Raw genomic sequence first — 23162 nt, 5'->3', positions numbered from 1 at the left:
TATTTAGTGGTTAGGCTGTATTATCTTCAACATAGATATATCTTGAGTTCCAGAATGTCTGCACCATAACCAGTGAAATCATCAGCAGAACATATGCCCATAATTATGATTCTACTCTAGCTACATAACCATGGATGTGAGCCCAAGTCTCGAGTTCAGAAATTATCATCTCTGATGATAGGGATCTACTGGGTCACCATGGTCAATCTCTGCCAGTTGATCTTATGCTGGACCATGCCACATTAACAGATACATTTTTAAATATTTTGAATATCAATCAGATGCTCTTTCTACACTTTTCTAATTTCGTGTGAGTCTTCTGTGATGCCGCTGAAATACCTAGGAGCAGTGAATGTTTAATGCTATATGTCAATTTGACTGGGCCATGGGGTATCCAGATATTTGGTTAAACATTATTACTAGATGTGTCTGTGAGGATATTTCTGGAAGAGATGAGCATTTAAATTGATGAAATAATGTGGAGGGAAATTATCCACTGAGGGCCTGAATAGAACAAGAGACAGAGAAATGGAGTCCATTCTCTCCACGTGATATGATTTGGCTCTGTATCCCCACCTGAATCTCATCTTGAATTGTAATCCCCATGTGTCATGGGAGGGACCTGGTGGGAGGTGACTGGATCACAGGAGTTGGTTTCCCCCATGTTGTTCTCATGACAATGAGTGAGATCTCACAAGAGCTGATGGTTTAAAAGTGTTTGGCAATTCTCTCCTGTATTATTATGTTCTCACATTGCTACAAAGACAGATCGAGACTGGATAATTTATAAAGGAAAGAGGTTTAACTGACTCACGGTTCTACATGGTTGGGGAAGCCTCAGGAAACTTACAATCATGGCAGAAGGCAAGAGAGAAGCAAAGGCACATCTTTTATGGTGGCAGGTGAGAGAGAGCAAATGAGTCAAGGGGAAAGAGCCCCTTACCAAACCATCAGATCTCACGAGAACTAACTATCATGAGAACAGCATGGGGGAAACCGCCCCCATAATCCATTTACCTCTCACCCGATCCCTCCCTGGACACACAGATTATGGAAATTACAATTCAAGGTAAGACGTGGGTGGGGACAAAAAAACCTAACCCTATCACCGCCACCTCTCTCTCTCTCTCTCTCTCTCCTGCTGCCTTGTGAAGAAGGTGCTTGCTTCCCTTTTGCCTTTCACCGTGATGATAAGTTTCTTGAGGCCTACCCAGCCACGTGGAACTGTAAGTCAATTAAGCCTCTTTTATTTTTAATTACCCAGTGTTAGGTAGTATCCTTGTATCAGTGTGAAAACAGACTGATACACCACCTGACTGCTTGAGCAGGGACATGATTCTGGCTTCAAACTGGAACTTTATGAGCCACTCTACTAGTTATCAGGCCATTATATCAGGACTGGAATTCATAGCACCAGCTCTTTTGGGTCTCTAGCTTGCTGATTGTAGATTGTGGGACTTCTAAGACTCCCCTTTCATGGAACTATATATACATATAATATTTACACATATATAAGCAATTTCTGTGCAGTTCTCAGTAGCATTTGCAACCTATTTTTGAGTGAATATATTTGGTGATGTCCTGAGAGATGCCTAACTTGTTAGATAAAAGCCACTGGATCTGCCACTACCTAGCTGCATGACTTCGAATAAATGTGTAAACTTGTCTGCTTCTCAATCTGCCAATCTACAAAGCAAGGAATATAGTCCCCACTCCTGGTCTCACATGGTTATTGGAAGGAAACTAAAAAGACATGTGTGAATCCACAATGCAGGTTTCTCAACAGCAGTAGTATTATCACTTTAGGACATATAATTCTTTGTTGTGGGGACTGTCCTGAGTAATCCAAGATATTTAGCAACATCTCTGGCCTCCACTAGCCAGGTGCCAGTAGCACACTCCCAGAAGTGACAACAAAACCCTCTCCATGAAGTTGAATTTTGAGGAAAAGTAAAAACAAAAGAACTCCCTCTAAATATTGCCACATGGCCCCTGGAGGATAAAATTGCCCTTAGTTTAGAAGCACTGGTATAATATGTGGCTTATGCAGACTAAAAGGAATTTTTTAAAAGTATTTAGTAGTGAATGCTGTATTAACTGAGTCTCTAGGATCTTGATGTGTGTTTCCAATTATGTCTCAATTCACTTTCCATACACACAAGAATTAAAATAGCTGAACAAAATATTACGAACAAAAAACTCAAATATAGATTTAAAATAAAAATATATATGACATATATAATATAAACTAAAAGATACAAAAGGCATAATTTTCCAATTCCTCTTCACTACAGAACTGATACAATATTTAACATATTTAACCATGTTTTACTCTGGTTGAAACTATTCTTTCATGTACTACTCATTTGTGTGTGTGTGTTACACATCAATTTTATCCAGACCATGTCAGTGAATGATGGCTCATATAACTCCACACAGTATCCCACTCTTTAGAGTATACATATTCTCATGGAGCCCATGCAGGGGTAACATGTACCTAACTTGCCATTCTTCAGAAAAAATAACAGGGCCAGACTCTCACCATGCTAACCTTGCCTGCAGCCTTCCCTGTTTTGCCTGCAAGCAAGTGCTCTAGAAAAGTGCTATTTAGCGAGGAGAAATTTGGTACATATATGTAATTGCTATTGTTTGAATGTCTTCTCTGTATTTCCGTGTTGAAAATTTAATCATCAATGTGGCATTATTGAAAGGTAGTGCCTTTAAGAGGTGATTGGATCATGACAGAGAGCCCCCAAGGATGGATTAATCTATTCGTGGATTAATGGATTATTGTGGGAGTGAAACTGGTGCCTTTTTCAGAAAATATCTCTGGGCATGCGCGTGAGTATGCTCAGTACCCTCACCACGTGATCGTGATACCTTGTACCACCTCTGAACCTCTGAATGCTGCAAAGGCCTCATTAGCAAGTAGGCTCTCACCAGATACATACTGTTAACCATGGATTTCCTGGCCTTCATAACTATAAGAAATAGATTTATTTTCTTTATAAATTACCCTGTCACAGGTTTTCTGTTATAAGCAACAGAAAAACTAATACAGTAAGATGTTCCAACTGTCTGCATTTCTTATCATGGTGAAGATATGTTTCTCAGCATTTTCAGATTCATTGATCTTAGAGCTCGACAAAATGTGAGAGTCGGTTTAGAATTAAGCAAACAAGGTCCAGAAATAGGTAGACATTTGCTTGAATAAAGTGAATGCTGGTGGTAGACCTAAGGCAGGAAGTCATTTCCACATTCAGCAGTTTTTTGTTTTTGTTTTTTTTTATTTTGAGACAGAGTTTCATTCTTGTTGCCCAGGGTGGAGTGCAAAGGCACCATCTTGGCTCACTGCAATCTCTGCCTCCGGAGTTCAAGCAATTTTCCTGCCTGATCCTCCCAAGTAGCTGGGATTACAGGCACCCACCACCATACCTGGCTAATTTTTTTTTTTTTTTTTTTTTTTTGCTATTTTTAGTAGAGAAGGGGTTTCACCATGTTGGTCAGGTTGGTCTCAAACATTCAGCTTTGCCTGTATATTACACACTTTTATTGATGGGAACCATACCATGCTGTGCTGAATTGAAAATTTAACAGGCAGAATCTACCTACATTCTAACCTTTCCATGTTTAAGTTTCTATCAGTGAGTCTGCTTTTTGATTGATTAATTCTCCAATTTGTTCAATAAGCCTCAGTATTATTTTCAAGTACATTACAAAGGCTTGAGAGAATTTGTGTCAGCTTCTACGTTTTTTCCCTTATTGTGGTATGTGCCAGGTAAGAGTATTACCTCCTGGAGATGATCCTGCATTTATTAATCCATTGTTCAAAACTACATTGTAAGTTGTGCCTGCTTAAAAATTTTTCATTTTCCATGACACTGAGAATAAAAAAGGTTATTCACAATATAAAGGTCACTCTCTCAGTTTTCTAATCCCTCAGAACAAAACAAAACAAAAAACATGTGCCAATAGATACTAAAATGTATTACAAAAATAACTGGATTCTCTTGTTTAGTTGTCATCTTCTGTCCATTAAATAGAAACATTATTAGCAGAAACAAGTCTAGGTTCTAAGGAAAAAGCTGATTCAGGAACACTATTTGCCAACATAATGCTTATTGCATGCAAAAATGAATTCATGTCTTTTCATTACAGCTTTAACTCTAAGGCTCATATTAAGTAAGAATCATAGGAAACCATAAAAGGTATCACCTGTTTTCTCTGTAAAATTACTCAACACAATTGTATAACTACAAAAGAAATCATTCATTTTCTATTCAAAGTCACTCCTTTCCCTTCAGAATTCCACTCTCTTTTTAATGGAAAAAATAAGCAGCCCTAGGAAAAGTGGAATAATATTGGAAATAATTATGGTTACATATTAGCTGTGATCCTGTGGAATATTGTTCACAAATATTTGCAACTGCTTCCTGTGAAGCCAAGAATTGAACAAACTAAACTGCCTTGCGAAGTCAAACTTGGCCTTGTGACTGCCTTTGGCTGATGGACGGTTTTTTGGTGTTTGTTGTTAATGTCTTTGTTGTTTTTTATCCCAGGGGCTTTGGAGCCAGTGCATGTGGGGCCACGTTCTCTCTGTCTGTCTTCCCTGCCTCTTGTGCTGTGGCAGTAGGTGTCCAAATGAAGGCATGGAGAGCCTGGCTCCCTTTGTTAGAATGATGAGCAGTTTCTACTCACCAAAAAGCAAAGGTTCACCCTGAGCCAAAGCATTTTGGAAAAGCTTCAAAGGTGATTCTGATGGGCAAGATTGAGATCCCTATTAATTAATAAATGTTTGGTTCTCAGAGATTACTTTGCTTTTTAGTAGTATATGTGTCTCCACCATAAGGCTATTACTGAACTCTCACCTGTCAAGGCCCTCCTTCCATAAGACTTTCAAAAGTTGTCCTAGAATCAATCACTTCTTCTCAGTTACATTTATACTTCCTGTAATGTATTATAAACTACTCTTCATACATCCACCTTTTCTCAGAAGATTAAGGAATAGCTGCCACAGCTTTTGCATGTAGGAGCTCCATACAATTAGGCATGCCACTTTTCTGATACAAAGTGGCATTTTGGGGTGGTTCGTTACAAAAAAAAAAATAGCTTTTATTTCTCATTCACACAAAAACAGAATGGGAAACCTGTACAGGTGAAAATAGACTAGGCTTTGCAGTGAGATACACTTGACTTTCGATTTTTTCCCTGCTACTAGATATTCATTAATTTGCCCTTAGACATTAGTTACCTTATATGTAAACTATGTTATGTCTTTGTATATGTATCATGTAAGAATGTTGGGAGATACTTAATGGACAGATGGATGTGAAGGAATGGAAGCAAATGTTTTCTAAAACCTTTCAAAGTGCTGGGAAAAATAGAAGGCTTGATTTTGTCTTTTAAAAAACTTTTATGTTTTATAATTTTCAGTAGGAGGTAATATGATTAAAACAGACTGTCCTATGCATAGTAATAGGAGGTCTACATGTATCAGTGCTAATGCTTACAACAACCCTGCTACACAGATACTACATCATTTTATGAATGAGGAAACTGAAGCTTAAGGTTTCAGGGTCAAAATGCTGCAAAACACGAGATCTGTGACTCAAGTCCAGATCTCTCTTACTCCAAAGCTCCTGTTCTTTTTATTAAACCATCTTCACTCTGTCAAGAAGCTTTCCTTAATTCTCATTGATATACTCTGACATACGCATGACATGTATCTGCAGTTCTAGAAACTGTGTATGGAGTTTCACATAACCAACTTGTCATCCAGACAGGATCAGTCTTATTTCCACTTTTATATAAGGGGAAACTGAGGCTCACATAGTTTACATGGTATTTTAAGGCCATCCAGGTAGTGAATGACAGAGGCAGAGTATAAATACATGCTATATAGACTGAATGCACACCCATTAAGTCATCTCTTGGTCTCTCTTTTTTTTTTTCTGTTTACATCTATTCACAATTTCCTTCCCTTGCTCCTTATTGTCCAACAGCAATTCCATTTTCCTTTGAGTTCACTCTCCTTTCAATTATTTCTCACAATGCCTTCCCTTCCCTTTGGGACAATAAGAGGTTAGTGAGCTAGATCTGAGCAGAAACGGATTGCAGTGGTTGGCAGGTACCTGCTGAGCACCAAATCACCTGATCCCTCATCAGCCTGCTCTCAGCAGGCTCCACTTCAGCCTGCCTTGTGGATCCATTAAATGCAGGCATCTGTATAAATTCTATTCTTTCGAAGGCAGAGAGTAGTTTCACGCACTGTTTAAACTGATCTTACAAATATAGCATCCGAAGGGTTATCATAGCATAGACTTTCTTTTGCTTAAGGACCAGATCTTTTTACAAACTAAAGGTAAAAGTAGGATGGTTGGCACAGCAGGCACCCAGAGGTATCAAGATGAATTCCCAGACATTCACTAAACCAGGCCAATGAAAACGATGGAATTCCAATAGTCCTACTTCTTTTTATATATTATGGTTACCTATATGCATGATTGTGCTAAGTGTTTTCTATTATCATATTTCATACATGCAACACGGTGATTTATTATATTTCTCCTCTTACAGATGGGAAAATTGAGAATGAGATTGATTATCTTACTGAAAACAGTAACAGGTCTTGTAAGGGGTGACTTTCTGCATTCTAGAATGTTTAGGCATTACATGCCATGGAAGAATAAAAGCACTGGATGTATGGAGGATTGAGAAAAGCCAATAGGTTCTAAAGTTCACTCTTTCCTGACTCTTACCTACTAAACTGCATCTGCCTATCAAAGTATAATACTATAAAATGATCCATGATTTCATGAATCAATGATTTTATGGATTTGGTGAAACTGATTAAAATACTCTCACGTTAACCTTTCTTCTCAGTAATCATCTGTCTCATTTTTACTAGAATAAAAATGAAATAGCCACATTATCCACCTATTCCAAGATTGTCTTAGCCACTCAGATAAGTTTTACTCAAAGCTCCATGACATTAGGAAAGAAAATAAGCTAAGTAGAGTATGGCTTATAATTTTTCTTTAAGAAATGTGCTTTTTGCTTTCATTTTGATACATATTCACTTAAATGAGCTTTAAGGGTGATAATTTTCCTTCTCAAATGTCAGAATAGATTGAAGAAGATATTGATGTCCCACAGAAAACTGTCACAGATAAAGCTGTATTGAAAGATATTGTATACACTAGAAGCCAACATTAGGATTCTGATGATTTTCCATCTGAAATGGGTTGGACATTTGCAGGGCAGAGGAGCTCAGTCCAGTTGAAATTTCCACGTGGGAACAAAAGCAGAGGAAAGATTATCTATGTTCTGTAGGCAGGGTGTGTCTGAAAGAACGTGCCAAGGAAATATTTCTGGGACATGTGGCTTTGCCTCTGATCCTGTTTGCTCAATGCATATCTTAGGGTACTAGATGAGAAGGCACACCAGTGCAGAAGAGAGGCCCATGGGACTTGGACCAAGCATGGCCAGTGGCCCCTTGTATTAGTTCCTTTTCACACTGCTATGAAGAAATACCTGAGACTGGGTAATTTATAAAGGAAAGAAGTATTAATTGACTCACAGTTCCACATTGCTGGGGAGGCCTCAGGAGACTTACACTCATGGTGGAAGGCAAAGAAGAAGCAGGCACCTTCTTCACAGGGTGGCAGGATAGAGTGAGTGCAAGCAGGGGAAATGCCAGACACTTATACAATCATCAGATCCCATGAGACTCAATCAGTATCACCAGAAGAGCATAGGGAAAACTGCTCCCATGATCCAACTGGCCTCCACCTGGTCCTGCTCTTGCCATGTGAGAAATTATGGGGAATACAATTCAAGATGAGATCTGGGTGGGAACACAGAGCCAAATTATATCACCCCTTTTCTAATCTTCCCCCTTTTTGTGGGAGTTTTAGTGTGTAAGTGTATGAAGACAGGTAGAATTTATATGCCTAATGTTGGGGACCATAAAAATGTTTATTGTAATGTGTGTCTGCTCTTTATCCACTGAATCCACTGAGAGGAACAAGGAAAGAGGAAAACTGTTTTCAATCCTCCTCCCCTCCTCAAACAACTTATCTCCAGTTATATGAAAACTATGCTAGGAATGAATCTTTTAAATGACAAGGAGATCGAAGGGCTATCTCTTTATAGTGTTCAACAGCTGTGGTGGCTAAATTGTTCATTCTGTAGCCATTTGGACTGAGTTTGGAATCTGAAGTCCATTTATTTAATGGGGGTATGAGGCATGGAGTCAGGGTTAACATGTGCAGTGCAAAATAAAAATATTTTTGTGAGTGGCCGGGCGCGGTGGCTCAAGCCTGTAATCCCAGCACTTTGGGAGGCCGAGACGGGCGGATCACGAGGTCAGGAGATCGAGACCATCCTGGCTAACACGGTGAAACCCCGTCTCTACTAAAAATACAAAAAACTAGCCGGGCGTGGTGGCGGGTGCCTGTAGTCCCAGCTACTCGGGAGGCTGAGGCAGGAGAATGGCGGGAACCCGGGAGATGGAGCTTGCAGTGAGCCGAGATTGCGCCACTGCACTCCAGCCTGGGCAACAGAGCGAGACTCCGTCTCAAAAAAAAAAAAAAAAAAAAAAAAAAAAATTTTTGTGAGTATAAGGGAAAACAAACAACTTTATATAATCAGAACATCGTACTGATATTCTTCTATTCAGATGAACAGCACCTAATGATGTTTTCTGCCTTATTTTCTCTCCACTGAATACCTCCTGTGATTCAGATTGTTGAGGCACAATGTGACTTTTTCTTTTCTTTATTTATTTATTGAGACCCTGGCCTTGGATAAATAGTTATTCTTGCCCTTCTGTGTCTAACTTCCAGTGTGTCACTTACCCTATATTGCATTTCAGGAGCAGCATGAAATCATTGTAAGCCTGTGGGATTTGTAATTTTACAAATCCTGGATTTAAGTAACATATGTGAATATTTATTCTTAAGATATTAGAGATAAAGCCATAAATTCCTATTTAATTCAATTTGGCATAGTGATCAAATTCAATGAGACCATCCCTTCAATATTTTTATCAGATGTATTGGGGATATATAACCCCATTATCAAGATATGCATCACTCCCAAAGATTCTCCCATGCTCTTTATTTTCCCCATGTCCTTTTGTAGTTAACACTTACCCTCACACCATGTGTCTGGCAACCTAACAACCACTGAGATATTTTCATTTTCTTTAGTGCTGCCTTTTCCAAAAATTCACATATGTGGAATCATCCAATGTGTGGTTTTTTGAGTCTAGCTTCCTTCATTTAGCACTATGTGTTTGAGATTTTTCTATGTATTACATATACTACTAGTTTTTTATCATTGAGAAGTATTCTGTTGTGTGATGTACTATGTGGTATATTACCAGTCTAAAAACATTTAGTTTATTTTCAGTTTGGAGTCATTAGGAACAAAGCCTTATTATGAAATTTCAAATAACAGATTTTGTGTATATACAAATTTTTATAGTTTTCAGATAAATACCTTAAAATGACATTGCTAGTGCAAATGTTAACTATATGTTTAACATCATAATAAATTAACAAATTATTGTCTGAGGTTACTGTAACATGTTCCATGTTCATGAATGATGCATAAATGATCCAGTTTCTCTCTATCATCATCAGGACCAAACTGTGTCACACACACACAAAAACACAACACTTATTTAACTATGTAGTGGGTTCAGTTACAATCCCCCACAGCCGTATCTCCCCAAGACTTCAGAATTAGAACTTATTTGGAATCAGGGTGCAGGTGAAATTAATATAAGATTCTCAAAATGAGTTCAATTTGGAATAGGTTGGGTACTAGAATCTGACAAGCCCTCATAAAGGAAAATAAGGAGTAGCTGACAGAGACACACAGGGAGAGTGACCCTGTGTAGATGGAGGCAGAGATGGCACTAATGAGCTTACAAGCCAAGGACACCAAGAATTGCCGAAACCACCTGAAGTCAGAAGGTGACATGAAATGGATTCTACCTGAAAGCCTGCAGAAGGGAGTTTGCACTCTTGGCCTCCAGAACTCTGAAATAATACATTTTTGTTCTTTTAATCCATTCCATTTGAGGCCATTTGTTATGGCAACCTTAGGAAACAAATACACTACTCAAACAGATAGGCAGCAGCATCTCTTTGTGATTTTAATTGACATTTTATGAAAGGCTGATGTTAAGCATGTATTTGTATACTTGTTTTATATATGAAATTTATGTATATATGTATATATAGAGAGATGCTGTTCAAAGTTTTGCCCTTTTTTATTGTTGAGTTTTGAATATTATTTATACATGCCATACACATAACTTTCATTGGTTATAGTTTCCAAATATTCTTCCCAATGCATCGCTCATCTTTTTATTTTCTTAAGACTGAATTTTTTGAATAGTAGAAGTTTTTAATTTGTTAAAGTCAAATTTGTCCATTTCTTATTTGTTTGTGTGTGTGTGTGTGTGTGTGTGTGTGTGTGTGTGTGTGATTTCTAACAAATTTTTGCCTAAACCAAGGTCACAAAATTTCCTCTAGATATTACTCTGGAAAATTTATAAATTTAGGTAATGCATTTAGGTGTATGATCAATTTGAGCTAATTTTTATATATGCTGTGTGTGTGTGTCAAGGTTTATGTTTTGCATATAATTAGATGATTAAAGAATGACTCTACTATTATTTTAGGACTAAAATTTCCAGTTGCTACCTGTTTTCTGTTTGTTTCAAATGTCCTTTGACCAGTTTGCACTCTGCCTGCATTTGGATTGAGTATATTTTACCCGATTATTAGCTTTCATTTATTCTTTTTAAAATCACTTTCTTTATTACTGACTTTTGTTTGGTTAGTTTGCTTTCTTTTGTTTTACCCTGGCTTTGTGGTTGCCCTGGGATTGACATATAATTTTCGAATAAATCACATTCTATATTTTTGAAGAACAATGTACATGTTGGTAAAGTTGAAACGAGGACGAAGCAAAACTAAATGTATTTATTTATTATTATTATTATTTCTTCCTTCGCTTGCTTCCTTGTTTCACCACTCACATTATGGGTCAGAGTTCCAAAAAACAGATAAAGACTTTTCAGTGTGCTTATTACTGAGCTAGGTAGTATGCTATTACAGATACAACCTTTTGAGGGAAAGCTTATATTTAATTAACTTGTTTTTGTATCTTCAACACATAGGCTATATTATGTGTCCGATAAATATATATTTAAATTTTCTGCAATTTGACCAAAATAATTTTTATGTAACATCTATTAAATATATATTTTATATATACATCTACTATAAAGTGCATATACCAAAGTATACAGTTTTGCAAGATCTGTAATCTATTTACACCTAGAATATCATCACCAAAATTATCCTAATGAACATATGCATGATGCCCAATAGTTTCTTCATGTCCATTTGCAGCTCATCCATCCCTCACAATTCCATCTTCTTATTCCCAGAAATCTTCTAGCCTACTTTAAGTACTGATTTGTTTGCAGTTTTTAAAGTTTTCCATAAAGAATCATGTACAATGTAATAATTATTATTGGTGTGACTTTAAGTATATTTGGCCTTTAAAAAAGATTATTTTATTATTTAGTTGTAAGAGTTATTTGTATCTTGTAGATACAAAGCCTTTGTCAGATACATTTTTCACATATTTTTTTCTCAGCCTGTAGTTTGCCTATTTTATTTTTATAGTAGTGACATCTGAAGTGCAAAAGGTTTAATTTTGATGCAGCTTAATTTACAATTTATTCTTTTGTATTTTCTCTTCTGATGTAGTATCTAAGTAACTATTACCTAAGTCAATATCACAAAGATTTTCTTTTTTTTTTTTTAATTTATTTTTATTATACTTCAAGTTCTAGGGTACATGTGCATAACGTGCAGGTTTGTTACATATGTATACTTTTGCCATGTTGGTGTGCTGCACCCATCACCTCGTCGGCAACCATCAATTCATCATTTCTATCATGTATAACTCCCCAATGCAATCCCTCCCCCCTCCCCCCTCCCCATGATAGGCCCCAGTGTGTGATGTTCCCCTTCCCAAGTCCAAGTGATCTCATTGTTCACTTCCCACCTATGAGTGAGAACATGCAGTGTTTGGTTTTCTCTTCTTGTGATAGTTTGCTAAGAATGATGGTTTCCAGCTGCATCCATGTCCCTACAAAGGACGCAAACTCATCCTTTTTTATGGCTGCATAGTATTCCATGGTGTATATGTGCCACATTTTCTTAATCCAGTCTGTCACTGATGGACATTTGGGTTGATTCCAAGTCTTTGCTATTGTGAATAGTGCCGCAATAAACATACGTGTGCATGTGTCTTTATAGCAGCATGATTTATAATCCTTTGGGTATATACCCAGTAGTGGGATGACTGGGTCATATGGTACATCTAGTTCTAGATCCTTGAGGAATTGCCATACTGTTTTCCATAATGGTTGAACTAGTATACAATCCCACCAACAGTGTAAAAGTGTTCCTATTTCTCCACATCCTCTCCAGCACCTGTTGTTTCCTGACTTTTTAATGATTGCCATTCTAACTGGTGTGAGATGGTATCTCATTGTGGTTTTGATTTGCATTTCTCTGATGGCGAGTGATGATGAGCATTTTTTCATGTGTCTGTTGGCTGTATGAATGTCTTCTTTTGAGAAATGTCTGTTCATATCCTTTCCCCACTTTTTGATGGGGTTGTTTGTTTTTTTCTTGTAAATTTGTTTGAGTTCTTTGTAGGTTCTGGATATTAGCCCTTTGTCAGATGAGTAGATTGCAAAAATTTTCTCCCATTCTGTAGGTTGCCTGTTCACTCTGATGGTAGTTTCTTTTGCTGTGCAGAAGCTCTTTAGTTTAATTAGATCCCATTTGTCAATTTTGGCTTTTGCTGCCGTTGCTTTTGGTGTTTTAGACATGAAGTCCTTGCCCATGCCTATGTCCTGAATGGACTACCTAGATTTTCTTCTAGGGTTTTTATGGTATTAGGTCTAACATTTAAGTCTCTAATCCATCTTGAATTAATCTTCGTATAAGGAGTAAGGAAAGGATCCAGTTTCAGCTTTCTACTTATGGCTAGCCAATTTTCCCAGCACCATTTATTAAATAGGGAATCCTTTCCCCATTTCTTGTTTCTCTCAGGTTTGTCAAAGACCAGATGGCTGTAGATGTGTGGTATTATTTCTGAGGACTCTGTTCTGTTCCATTGGTCTATAGCTCTGTTTTGGTACCAGTACCATGCTGTTTTGGTTACTGTAGCCTTGTAGTATAGTTTGAAGTCAGGTAGCGTGACGCCTCCAGCTTTGTCCTTTTGACTTAGGATTGTCTTGGCAATGCGGGCTCTTTTTTGGTTCCATATGAACTTTAAAGCATTTTTTTCCAATTCTGTGAAGAAACTCATTGGTAGCTTGATGGGGATGGCATTGAATCTATAAATAACCTTGGGCAGTATGGCCATTTTCACGATATTGATTCTTCCTATCCATGAGCATGGTATGTTCTTCCATTTGTTTGTGTCCTCTTTTATGTCACTGAGCAGTGGTTTGTAGTTCTCCTTGAAGAGGTCCTTTACATCCCTTGTAAGTTGGATTCCTAGGTATTTTATTCTCTTTGAAGCAATTGTGAATGGAAGTTCATTCATGATTTGGCTCTCTGTTTGTCTGTTACTGGTGTATAAGAATGCTTGTGATTTTTGCACATTAATTTTGTATCCTGAGACTTTGCTGAAGTTGCTCATCAGCTTAAGGAGATTCTGGGCTGAGACAATGGGGTTTTCTAAATATACAATCATGTCATCTGCAAACAGGGACAATTTGACTTCTTCTTTTCCTAACTGAATACCCTTGATTTCTTTCTCTTGCCTGATTGCCCTAGCCAGAACTTCCAACACTATGTTGAATAGGAGTGGTGAGAGAGGGCATCCCTGTCTTCTGCCAGTTTTCAAAGGGAATTTTTCCAGTTTTTGCCATTCAGTATGATGTTAGCTGTGGGTTTGTCATAAATAGCTCTTATTATTTTGAGGTACGTTCCATCAATATCGAATTTATTGAGCGTTTTTAGGATGAAGGGCTGTTGAATTTTGTCAAAAGCCTTTTCTGCATCTATTGAGATAATCATGTGGTTCTTGTCTTTGGTTCTGTTTATATGCTGGATTACGTTTATTGATTTACGAATGTTGAACCAGCCTTGCATCCCAGGGATGAAGCCCCCTTGATCATGGTGGATAAGCTTTTTGATGTGCTGCTGAATCCGGTTTGCCAGTATTTTATTGAGGATTTTTGCATCGATGTTCATCAGGGATATTGGTCTAAAATTCTCTTTTTTTGTTGTGTCTCTGCCAGGCTTTGGTATCAGGATGATGTTGGCCTCATAAAACGAGTTAGGGAGGATTCCCTCTTTTTCTATTGATTGGAATAGTTTCAGAAGGAATGGTACCAGCTCCTCCTTGTACCTCTGGTAGAATTCAGCTGTGAATCCATCTGGTCCTGGACTTTTTTGGTGAGTAGGCTATTGATTGTTGCCTCAATTTCAGAGCCTGCTATTGGTCTATTCAGGGATTCAACTTCTTCCTGGTTTAGTCTTGGGAGAGTGTAAGTGTCCAGGAAATTATCCATTTCTTCTAGATTTTCTAGTTGATTTGCGTAGAGGTGTTTATAGTATTCTCTGATGGTAGTTTGTATTTCTGTGGGGTCGGTGGTGATATCCCCTTTATCATTTTTTATTGCATCTATTTGATTCCTCTCTCTTTTCTTCTTTATTAGTCTTGCTAGCGGTCTGTCAATTTTGTTGATCTTTTCAAAAAACCAACTCTTGGATTCATTGATTTTTTGGAGGGTTTTTTGTGTCTCTATCTCCTTCAGTTCTGCTCTGATCTTAGTCATTTCTTGCCTTCTGCTAGCTTTTGAATGTGTTTGCTCTTGCCTCTCTATTTCTTTTAATTTTGATGTTAGAGTGTCAATTTTAGGTCTTTCCTGCTTTCTCTTGTGGGCATTTAGTGCTATAAATTTCCCTCTACACACTGCTTTAAATGTGTCCCAGAGATTCTGGTATGTTGTATCTTTGTTCTCATTGATTTCAAAGAACATCTTTATTTCTGCTTTCATTTCGTTATGTACCCAGTAGTCATTCAGGAGCAGGTTGTTCAGTTTCCATGTAGTTGAGCGGTTTTGATTGAGTTTCTTAGTCCTGAGTTCTAGTTTGATTGCACTGTGGTCTGAGAGACAGTTTGTTATAATTTCTGTTCTTTTACATTTGCTAAGGAGTGCTTTACTTCCAATTATGTGGTCAATTTTGGAATAAGTGTGATGTGGTGCTGAGAAGAATGTATATTCTGTTGATTTGGGGTGGAGAGTTCTATAGATGTCTATTGGGTCCGCTTGGTGCAGAGATGAGTTCAATTCCTGTATATCCTTGTAACTTTCTGTCTCGTTGATCTGTCTATTGTTGACAGTGGAGTGTTGAAGTATCCCATTATTATTGTATGGGAGTCTAAGTCTCTTTGTAAGTCTCTAAGGACTTGCTTTATGAATCTGGGTGCTCGTGTATTGGGTGCATATATATTTAGGATAGTTAGCTCTTCCTGTTGAATTGATCCCTTTACCATTATGTAATGGCCTGCTTTGTCTCTTTTGATCTTTGATGGTTTAAAGTCTGTTTTACCAGAGACTAGGATTGCAACCCCTGCTTTTTTTTTGTTCTCCATTTGCTTGGTAGATCTTCCTCCATCCCTTTATTTTGAGCCTATGTATGTCTCTGCATGTGAGATGGGTCTCCTGAATACAGCAGACTGATGGGTCTTGACTCTTTATCCAGTTTGCCAGTCTGTGTCTTTTAATTGGACCATTTAGTCCATTAACATTTAAGGTTAATATTGTTATGTGTGAACTTGATCCTGCCATTATGATATTAACTGGTTATTTTGCTCGTTAGTTGATGCAGTTTCTTCCTAGCCTCGATGGTCTTTACATTTTGGCATGTTTTTGCAATGGCTGGTACCAGTTGTTCCTTTCCATGTTTAGGGCTTCCTTCAGGGTCTCTTGTAAGGCAGGCCTGGTGGTGACAAAATCTCTAAGCATTTGCTTATCTGTAAAGGATTTTATTTCTCCTTCACTTCTGAAACTTAGTTTGGCTGGATATGAAATTCTGGGTTTAAAATTCTTTTCTTTAAGAATGTTGAATATTGGCCCCCACTCTCTTCTGGCTTGTAGAGTTTCTGCCGAGAGATCTGCTGTTAGTCTGATGGGCTTCCCTTTGTGGGTAACCCGACCTTTCTCTCTGGCTGCCCTTAAGATTTTTTCCTTCATTTCAACTTTGGTGAATCTGGCAATTATGTGTCTTGGAGTTGCTCTTCTCGAGGAGTATCTTTGTGGCGTTCTCTGTATTTCCTGGATTTGAATGTTGGCCTGCCCTACTAGGTTGGGGAAGTTCTCCTGGATGATATCTGTAGAGTGTTTTCCAACTTGGTTCCATTTTCCCCCTCACTTTCAGGCACCCCAATCAGACGTAGATTTGGTCTTTTTACATAATCCCATACTTCTTGCAGGCTTTGTTCATTTCTTTTTCTTCTTTTTTCTTTTGGTTTCTCTTCTCGCTTCATTTCATTCATTTGATCCTCAATCGCTGATACTCTTTCTTCCAGTTGATCGAGTCGGTTACTGAAGCTTGTGCATTTGTCACGTATTTCTCGAGTCATGGTTTTCATCTCTGTCATTTCGTTTATGACCTTCTCTGCATTAATTAGTCTAGCTGTCAATTCTTCCACTGTTTTTTCAAGATTTTTAGTTTCTTTGCGCTGGGTACGTAATTCCTCCTTTAGCTCTGAGAAGTTTGATGGACTGAAGCCTTCTTCTCTCATCTCGTCAAAGTCATTCTCTGACCAGCTTTGATCTGATGCTGGCGATGGGCTGCGCTCCTTTGCAGGGGGAGATACGCTCTTATTTTTTGAATTTCCAGCTTTTCTACCCTGCTTTTTCCCCATCTTTGTGGTTTTATCTGTCTCTGGTCTTTGATGATGGTGACGTACTGATGGGGTTTTGGTATAGGTGTCCTTCCTGTTTGCTAGTTTTCCTTCTGACAGTCAGGACCCTCAGCTATAGGTCTGTTGGGGATTGCTTGAGGTCCACTCCAGACCCTGTTTGCCTGGGTATCAGCAGCAGAGGTTGCAGAAGATAGAATATTGCTGAACAGCGAGTGTACCTGTCTGATTCTTACTTTGGAAGCTTCCTCTCAGGGGTGTACTCCACCCTGTGAGGGGTGGGGTGTCAGACTGCCCCTAGTGGGGGATGTCTCCCGGTTAGGCTACTCAGGGTTCAGGGACCCACTTGAGCAGGCAGTCTGTCCCTTCTCAGATCTCAACCTCCGTGTTGGGAGATCCACTGCTCTATTCAAAGCTGTCAGACAGAGTCGTTCGCATCTGCACAGGCCTCTGCTGCTTCCCCTGTTGTTTTTTAGCTGTGCCCTGTCTCCAGAGGTGGAGTCTACAGAGACAGGCAGGTTTCCTTGAGCTGCTGTGAGCTCCACCCAGTTCGAGCTTCCCAGCGGCTTTGTTTACCTACTTAAGCCTCAGCAATGGCGGGCGCCCCTCCCCCAGCCTCGCTGCTGCCTTGCGGTTAGATCGCCGCAGACTGCTGTGTTAGCAATGAGGGAGGCTCCGTGGGCGTGGGACCCTACCGGCCAGGTGTGGGATATATTCTCCTGGTGTGCCAGTTTGCTTAAAGCGCAGTATTGGGGTGGGAGTTACCCAATTTTCCAGGTGTTGTGTGTCTCAGTTTCCCTGGCTAGGAAAAGGGATTCCCTTCCCCCTTGCACTTCCCAGGTGAGGCGATGCCTCACCCTGCTTCAGCTCTCACTGGTCTGGCTGCAGCAGCTGAGCAGCACCGATTGTCCAGCACTCTCCAGTGAGATGACCCCAGTACCTCAGTTGAAAATGCAGAAATCACCGGTGTTCTGTGTCGCTCACGCTGGGAGTTGGAGACTGGAGCTGTTCCTATTCGGCCATCTTGCTCCGCCCCAAAGATTTTCTTTTATGTTTTCTTCTAGAAATGTTATACATTTACATTTTCCATTTACGTTTTTAGATTTTTGTTTTTGTGTGTGTGTGGAACAAGGTTTATTTCCTTGCATGTATTCTTCCAGTACCATTGTTGAAACATATCAGATTCAATTGAATTGCCTTTGAAACAATTTAAATATAAATTGGCCATAATCTGATGGGTTATTTTTGGACTCTCTATCTCCTTCAATTATTTAAATATTTATAATTGTATTAAGCCCATATAGTCTTGATGACTGTACCATTATACCATATGTGTAACTCCAAGCAGATTTCCTACTTGTTCCCTGGGAGCTGACTTGTGCAGCTGCAGTCAGATGGCAGCTCTCTTGAGGCAGTCTAGTGGACCAGTCTAGCAGGGCTTTGCTCATATGTGTCATATGTAGCAGGGTGTTGGCCAGAGTTCCCTGACTCTTCACATGGCTCTTCAATGGAAAGCCCATAGTTCGTGAATGGTAGTTTCTGGGTTCCCAGTAGCAATAGAGGCCAACCCTCAGTATGCAAATACTTTTAAAGTTTTTACTTGTATCATATTTCTAACGCCTTCTGACCAAGACAATTTGCATGGTCATGCCAAGACTCAAAGGATGGAGAGAAAAATTTCACCTCTTTTTTGAGGAGTAGCAAAGTCACATCGGGAAGAACATACCTACATGCATGGGAAAAAAACTGTGGCCATTTTTTTCACTCTACCACAATTCCATTGATTTATATTCCATTCAACATATGTTGGCCAATTTTGAACCATTCTTGTTTCCCACTTAATGTGAAAAAAAACATACAGTATCATCTTTCAACCTTTCCTTTTTCTTTCACCCTGTCAATGTCTTCATTGTAAACCATGCTAACACATACCAAAAAAAAAATTGTAAGTGTGAAATCATTTCAAATGCTTATTCTGCACACTGGGAGAAAATAAGTTCTAGATTTATTTGGTACTGAAGTCATTAATACCAAAAAATTTCCATATTAATATTACTACTCATTAATTTACTGTGTCAGTATGACTCTGTTACAGCTCTTATCTGCCAATAGTGATTAATCACTGAATGGCATGTATCTGTAACATTTGTCTACTATGACATGTTTTCAGGAACATATGATTTACACATTTTAGGACAGTAGAACCAATATAATGTTGTTTAAAAATAGCATTTCTTAACTACTGTAAGACATCTATGAGTCTTCAACCCTATCATTCTGTCTCCCTTTTTTATTAATGACATTGCAGCACAGCTGAAGATGTGTCATAATTTATTTTATCATTTATCTTGAATATAGAACGTGGATTAAAACAATAAAATTAGTCATCTATACATATTGGCTTTCTTTTTTTTAACTTTTCAATTAGATAGACATCATTAGGAAAGACATGGACTATGAAGTACATTAAAATGAAGAACAAGTGGATATATTTTCACATGAATCTAGTTTTGTAAGTGGCTTATTAGGAAAGTGAGGTGGAAAAAGCAGTGGGAACGTGGAGGGCTATATCCTTTCTCTAGCTTGACTGCTAACTCATTATTTATCTCAGCAGGGTTACATCTCTCTAAGCCATAATTCCTTTCTCTATAAATCTATGAGTTTGGAGTAACAAGTTGATTTTCCCTCCCAGGTATTAACAGAGCTACTTCTAGGGTTCACCACAATAGTAAATTAAGTTTCACTTCTGATTTTACATTTAACTTTAAAAAAGAAAACTGAACATTTTCACATGTGTGGATGCGTTCTTCATAAACTTTTTATACTTTGTGTTTGTTGTGGAGTGAATGGTGGATTAATCCCTTTTTTGAACGTGACAGATAGCCTCCTCTGCATTTTTTGCTTAATTAACATTGCCACTCTGCTATGGATTCAATTTTATCCACTAAAAATGTACATGCTGATGCTGTAATCTCCAAATGTGGCAGTTTAGAGATACAGCCTTTGGTAGATGAGGTTGTAAGTGTGGGGCCCTCATGACAGGATTGTTGCCCTTATAAAAAGAGACACCAGAGAGTTTGATCGCTCTCTCCACCATCTAAGGGCAATGAGAAGGCAGCCAGATGCAAGCCAGGAAGAGAATCAGATCCTGCTGGGCTTCTAACTTCCACAGTTTATCTTGGACTTCTAACCCTCAGAACTGTGAGAAATGAAATTATTGTTGTTTAAACTACCCAGTCAATGGTATTTGATATAGCAGCCTGAGCTGCCTAAGACATCTTTTTCTGACTGTAACAGAATAAAATCTTTTCTGCATCCTTTGCTTAATCGAACATTTTTAATATATAGATTTTTAAATTTATGAGAGTTTTATTGATAGTAGGCAACCAAAACAAAGCCACAAACTCATTAAGATGTTACAGGCTTTAAAAGACCCCATGAATTCCCTCCCCCATTCTCAAAGTCACATATTCATTAAAATGACCTTAATTTTCCGTATCATTTTTGTTAAATACATGTTATCAGTTTAATTGTGTATATTTTTCACTGCATTAAAAAGTTCCTTTGCCCATTCTGTATATCCACATATAAAATAGCCTGTGACAAAAATATTCTACACTGAGAATGTGAAACTTGAGAAAAGGAAAATAGCTGAGAGCAGTCTGAGATCTCCGAGGTATGTAGACCCAGAGAGACGTGGGTATGGGATTCAGTCATGACCACACCCCACACACATGCCTAGGGGAAATTGTTTAAAGTCATTTTGTTCCTGACTGCCTCACTCAATATCTTCATGTTCTTAGAATTTATGATACAAAGAACAATGTTGAGCCAATCAATAGCTTATATTATTTTAACGTAAATCCTTGGTAAAAACCTCAGGAACTGACTCTTTTTTTTCCCTTTAAAAATCCACTTGTTACTGTTGCTAATCAGAGTGTATATTCAGGACAAGTAGAATCTATGCTCTGGGGTTGCAGCCCTCAAACTTAGCCCAAGTAAAATCTCTGCTTATTAATAGATTAAATTTGACTCAGCAGGTTCCTTTGAGATGGGCGTATCTGGCATCGTCAGCACGATTCAGAGTGACTCATTCTCACCACCAGGTGCGGTGTTTCTCCCTGAAATCAGTGCTTGATACCAGCACGAACTCTGCGTCTTCAGAAGTCCCACTGGGTGTTTTGGGTAAGTTCTCCAGAATTAGGACCTCCCACACTTTGGTTGAAAATTTAGACTTTATTTGGCTGTTTTTCAAACCGTCTCTTTTCTTTAAAAGAAGACTTTGGTCTCTGTCTTTGGACATGAGCTTCAAGTAAAGAGCTCTGCAGAAAATGTCTTTTTGCTGCTGTGTCTCACAGCAGAGGTTCAGATCAAGGTTTTTCCACCTCTACCTCAGGACCGGAGGTTTAGGTCAAGGTTTTTCTGCCTCTGTCTCCCAGCAGAGGTTCAGGTCAAAGGATTGGCAGTTAGGCACAGATGGTTTTGTTTTATATGGCATGCTCTTAAGATTAGAACTCTCTATTGCTTAAAAATTCAGACCTATCGTTTTATTTGAGACCAATTCCTGTTAGTTTCTAACTGAAAAGTGTTCCCTCTTTTTGCTCTTCCAAACACATATACTATGAAGATCTGGTCCTCATATGTTGAGCACACTATTGCCCCCTGGAAGTTAGAGACAGTGCGAGATAAGTTACACTTTCACCCTAAACACATTCCCAACCTTGACAGTTTTGAAAAGTGCCTAAATTAGGGAAAGTCAAGCATCAAAATTAGAGTACCCCTTTTAGAAACATCAGCTGGATTTATGTGTAACACTCACGGCGCATCCTCTTGTAAAGGCCTAGGAAAGTGGACCCGCCTAATCTAGTGATACAGAAGGTAGAAATTATTTAGGCAGATAGTGAGGACAACAGAGTTCTTCCCTTCTAACAAAAAGGAGCCCCTCAAATCATTCCGTTTCTAACGAAGATCAGCCTGAAACATAGAGTTGCAAACATAGATAATCAAGAGGGAAGCTTGCAGGGGCGAATGCTGGCAGAGGCCCCAATAGAAAAGGGCCAGGCATGACCAACACGGAGGCTCCATCTTTCCTTTTTTTGTTACCATGTGTATGGTAAAGAAACAGGCAACATGGCGCAGCTCAGGCAGAGGACCCGCCTGCATAATAAAAGATTAGGGCAGGGGTGGCCAGAAATTCGCACCCTGTGCAGATGGCACACCTAATCCCAACCAGTTTTTCATGACCTATGCAAATGGCGCCCCTGGTCCAACCAATCTTTCACACCCTATGTAAATCAAACACTGCCTCCTCACCAGGCACCTATAAATCCCCCTGCCTTTCACCGTGGATCCGGCAACCCCTTTTTCTGGGACCCCTCTCTGCAACAGAGAGCTCTTCTCTTTCTTTTGCCTATGAAACTTCCACTCTCAACCTGACACTTTGTGCATCTGCAGCCTAGATTTCTGTGACTGAGACAACAGATCTCGGGTGTTACTCCAGCCTGTTTCACTGGAACGATCATAAACAGCAGTAGGTAAAATAAGAATCCTTTGCTATGTCTAAAAGAATCCATTTGCTCACACAATTGGAAAAAGAAAAAGAAAAAAAAACTGGTTTTAGCACCACACAAACTGAATCAGAGAAGTAGTTTGTTTTTCTTGAATTAAATCTCGTAATAAGAGATTTAAAAAGATTCTTTCTTAGAGCTCTAGGGTCAGAAGTCAGCTTAACTAAAAGCTGACATTTAGGCTATAATTTTTAAAAATAAGAATAAAAAGGGTTCTCTGCATTTTCTTCTTTTGGTTCCTGTTTTGGGGGATTTTTTTCAGTTGACTGGAACTCTTTTTAAATGTTTTTGATCCCTCTGGTTACTTCCTATCTTGTTGGCATAATTTTTGCTGAGAAAAATGTAAAACATCATTTGCCTTTTAGAAAGCTTAACATGCACCCAAATTGGTTCCTATAAGACTAATTCTTCTGTTTCTTTTCACTTCTGATCCTTTCTTTCACTACTTTTGATACCACAAATAATGGTAATATAATAATTTAATAATATAGTATATCTCTAGAGGTGATATACTATTATATTATTGTCTTTCAACATTGTATGATATTCCTAAAATTATGATGTGTTAACATATGTTGTCAGACATAAATATGGTTATTATGTTACACT

The sequence above is a fragment of the Rhinopithecus roxellana genome, chromosome 17, assembly GCF_007565055.1.
Source record: "Rhinopithecus roxellana isolate Shanxi Qingling chromosome 17, ASM756505v1, whole genome shotgun sequence".
NCBI lineage: Eukaryota > Metazoa > Chordata > Mammalia > Primates > Cercopithecidae > Rhinopithecus > Rhinopithecus roxellana.
Note: the sequence above shows the minus strand (reverse complement) of the source record.